A 4,379-nucleotide genomic window follows, 5' to 3' on the forward strand; every position below is an offset into this window, starting at 1 on the left:
GGTACCCTTGTTCTACAGTTCTCTTCATTTTGGCCTCTGAACCTGCTGAGGTTTGACAGTCTGCGCTCAAACGTCTAGACCCTGAAGAGCACAGCTGCAGCGACTTGTGATGCTGTAAGGCACCAGGAAGTGATGTCACAGGGCCAATATGAGACACCTTTCCATTCTGTTCCTTAATAAATGAATCTGGAGCGTCTTCTGTATTCTTACATTGAAGAATTTCAGAGCCTGCTTTAAAACAAACGATGGTATTAAACATTTCCACCCAGGTTTAGTATTACAGAGGATGACTTTAAGCTTTCATACGGCTGAATGTGAACAGTAAAGGCAGACAAAACGTACAAGTCTCCATCCCGTTTATTGATGGTTTCTATTTTGTACATGAAGCTGCAGTAAAACCAAAAGCTCTACAAAAACAAGTACATGGACGAAAAGAAGCTCAAGACAGAAGGGGGATGCAGAGAAAACAACAAAACGCCAGCGGACTTTACAAAAGGCTTTGGATAAAAAGGAAAAGCCGTCTGATGGCGATCGAAGGGAAACTGATTCAGGTTTTTCGCTGATGTGACAAAAAGTCCATTGCACTCCTGCTTCCCCTGAGGTTCCCGGACACAAAGATGGTAAACGGTTAAAAAAAAAAAGAAAAAGGCACTTACCGAGGGATTGCATTACGTATCAGTGCATATTGTACTTGATCTCAAATATATTTCTCTAAAACAGAGCCAATCTATGGGTGACCACACGTTGAGCAGTAGAAAGGATGACGTCCCGTCACAGAACAGAACACGGGGGCCGTTTCAAACCTGGTCAACGAACAATTAAACATTTACAACCAGCAACATCGAGCTGGGCTCCAAATTACCTTTGGTTTGTGTGTGCGTCTGCACTGATGGGTACACACAGGACCAGTGGCCAGTTTGGACACGCCTCATTCAACGCTGTCTCTTTATTTCCGCTCCTACCGCTGGGAAACGCCTTCAAGGCCGACCGCTCAGGGGAAACCGGCACAGTTGGCAAAGCAGTAATCAAAACAAGTCTAAAATAAAAGAATCTACATTAGAAAAGATGTTTTCGGTTCTTTTTCTGTTCGCTACGCCAGTCCGTACACTTTGCTGCGTAGTTCTGACGTCTTCACTGCGTATCTAAAATATAAAGTGACAGAAATAAGGAAAGGCCGTCGAATGATGACGGTGTGTCCAAACTTTGGCCGCTCGTGTGCTGCACAAAAAGGGAGAATCGACCCAAAACACGAAGCCGGTATAAACGCCGGACTGGCGACGGCCGGCCACATTTTCATAAATCACACCACGTCTGAGAATCATTCTAATACATTCACCATATGTGGGCAGAAATGAACGCGTTAAAACCTCAATTATGGATCAAGTCAAATTTTGTTTGGGTAGATTCTCCCCTTAAAAACAAGTTTTCAAAGAGATATGCAGTTATAATCCATAAACTGTTGCATATACTAAGACTAAGGGATTGCACATACATACTATACCAGATCTTTACAGTATATAACATTTAACATTCTAGTATAAAATATAGTCCTAGGCCTATCAGTACATATCTTTTAAAATATACATTCGGGGTAAAGCGTGGGCTGGGTGTGTATTACGTAAGCGACGTTAAATACGGCCTGGCGTGTACGTGAAGAGGCGGGTCAGCACCGCCAACGTTTCCCTTCCACTCATTCACACCCATTCACGTAAAGCCGGCGCAAAACGGAGAATAAAAGAAGAAAAACAGGCGCACAAACTCGCGCTGTGACTAGTTAGCGGCCCGCATTGAGTCAGCCAGCGGCTTTCGTTTCTGTCGGTTGGAGTTTAAGCTTCGCCGGCGTAATTCTCAGACGTCGGAACGTGACGCTTACCTGGAAGCGGCGCCGTGTCCAACGCGGCTAAACTTTAATCGTTCCTGCCGGATAAGGCCGAGCACGAATAAGAAGAGACGCTGAGCCCAGAAGATCTGCGGCCGTTTGGGATCTTTGCAAAGTTCCGACCTTTCAACAGTGATGTTAGCTAGTTCAGATTTCTCTGTAAAACTGTAATTAACAGCGTCGTTTTCATCTCCTGCTTGCCTTTCTCCATCAGAGAGCAGTCACCACAAAAGCAGGTTTTAAATATTTAAAAAACGAAAGACCCAATGACTTAGAGTCGCTCTTAAATTATCCTTAGCAATTAGCATGGTTAGCGCTAATCAGGCAACAGGCCGAGTGTTAAAAGACAAAACTGGTTCAGCCTCCATGTTTATCTGCTGAGGTCGGCTCCTGCTCGCTCTGCTTCTTCTGCAATTGGAAGAAATGTTCCCAACAAACTGATTTCCTGTGGCGGACGTCTCGTTCTCGCACAGAAAGTCGGGTATGAAATCACCCAAAGGAGCGAAACGACCGGCTCTCTGGTTTTTCTGCAACTTCCTCGAGCTTCCACACTGAAGAGTGTTGCTGACCGGCCGGCCGGCCAAGCTAAAAAAAAAAAAAAAAAAATCAGCCGTTCCGGTCACCGGCCGATTGGTCAGCGCGTCGTTATGCTTATCACTTCCCGTTTAATTACAGTCGTTTATATACCAGAGCTGGTTTAGGTGTTTGGTTTTTAACGTTTAGCTTCTTTTTTACTCTGAAAGCAGTAAAAATATGTCCTGGTGTTCCTCAGTGACATGCTGGCACGGCGCAGAGCCGTACAGACTGAGACGTTTTAGTTGCCCGTTAAAAACATGTATTTAGATTCAGAGAGAAACTACACCTTCAACGCAGCAAACGTGAGATTATTTCTCATTTTGGGTGTTTTCAGCTGAATCAAAAATCAAAACGTGAGGAAGCTCTTTTTAAAACTCTTCCCTGCTTTCTACCGTGTTGCAGTGAAATCTCCGTCTTACTTATTCATTTACAGTTGCACAACAAAATAACGTCCAACTATCGTTAGCTCTCTTTTCTTTCTTAGGAGTCATTTCATTTTAAACGGCTCCAGGGGATTTGGGAGAGATTTTGCAAAACATTCATTTAGAAAATGCAAATTAAAAAAAAAAGAGAGAGTTAGAAGGTAAAGATTTTCCTCCTAAGCTGTGGTTCCTAAACATTCATAAAATAATCTATGATTAGCCAGACTGGACAGGTGCTGCAGGTGTGATCGCAGTACGTTAACTGGACCACACTGAGCCGCTGCGTGTTCTTTTATTCCAGTTTTATCAAACTAACAACGCCGAGCACGCAGAGGGTTATACATGAGGCCAGGGAGACGCGCTGTGGTGGCGGTCTGGTCTGATCATTAGCATCTCTGCGTCACTGAGAGCGCTGCTTTAACCTACATCAGTCTGCCAGCAGCAGCTAGCATGGCTAACATGTCGTCAGTCATGGTTCCACCTCACTCCACCGTAACCGACGTTCAGATGTTGACTCGTCCTACAGAATCCGTCAGAAACTCTCCGCATTACTGAGAAAAAGGCCTTTTTTATTTTGTTCCTGGAGGTTTTGTAATGAGGCTTGTCTTTACATTCAGTGGAAACGAGTAAAACTGAAATATGAAGTCTTTGCCGGCTGAGAAAACTGATGCGAAGGAGAATAAAGGAACGAAAACCAGCCGTTTAGACGGAACTGCGCGTTAGAGTTAGAGCCTGTGTAGTGGAGCGTTTCTGTTTCGAGGGTTGATGTCTTTCCATTGAGGGTCCCTCAGCAGTCCAGTGTAGCCGTTTCTTATTGTACTCAATCCAATTCTGTAGAGACAAAGAGAAAACTAATTAACACCACATAAAAAGCCCCCCCCAAGAATGAGAAGAGAAACTTCTGGATATCGGCTTTTAAAAAAGACACAGTTAAAGAATCGGGGCGTCTTCTTCTTCTTTGAAATTTTTTGGCGGTTGGCAAACAACAGATAGATGCATTTCCGCCATCTACTGGAATGGAGTGTGGACCAGAATGACTCTCAGGAATTAAATTCTATTATGTAAATGTGTTACTTTTAGATATTGAAATACTATACCGTAAATGTTACTATCTGAATAACTTCTGAATAATTGAAATAAATCTAATTTAACTTTTACTTTACTCAAATTTCGAATGAATTGCTGTCTCTCCTCCTCATATTTATTACAGTATAACATCACGTGCTCAACTGTTTCATCTATCCCACAATATTCACATTTGCCATTCCTATGTTTTCCTAAAATAAACAGAGTACCGTTTAATCCGGTATGGCCAAACCTCAATCGAGAAATGATTGTTTCTTCTCTTCTTGTTCTTTCTGTTCTTCTCATTTCTCCAATTTTCTTTTGAATTTTATAAAACCAACGTCCTTTATTTCCTTTCTCCCATTCCTTTTGCCATTTATCCTTTATTTATTTATGTTTAATTAACATTTTAACTTCAGATTTACTAAAATTAACAA

At 42.5% G+C, this 4,379-nt stretch overlaps 1 protein-coding gene across 2 annotated transcripts in view; it reads right to left on the reverse strand.

Annotated features, from left to right (window-relative positions):
* Nucleotides 1-339: 339 nt before the first annotated feature.
* irf2bp1 (interferon regulatory factor 2 binding protein 1) overlaps nt 340-4,379 on the reverse strand; it is a 7,752-nt gene continuing 3,712 nt past the window's right edge. For both annotated transcript variants that reach the window (XM_036149445.1, XM_012872469.3), the window contains exon 3: nt 340-3,708. The gene's annotated coding sequence lies outside the window, so the exon portion shown is untranslated. The remainder of the gene's footprint in view (nt 3,709-4,379) is intronic.

This window comes from Fundulus heteroclitus, chromosome 18 (assembly GCF_011125445.2).
Source record: "Fundulus heteroclitus isolate FHET01 chromosome 18, MU-UCD_Fhet_4.1, whole genome shotgun sequence".
Taxonomy (NCBI): domain Eukaryota; kingdom Metazoa; phylum Chordata; class Actinopteri; order Cyprinodontiformes; family Fundulidae; genus Fundulus; species Fundulus heteroclitus.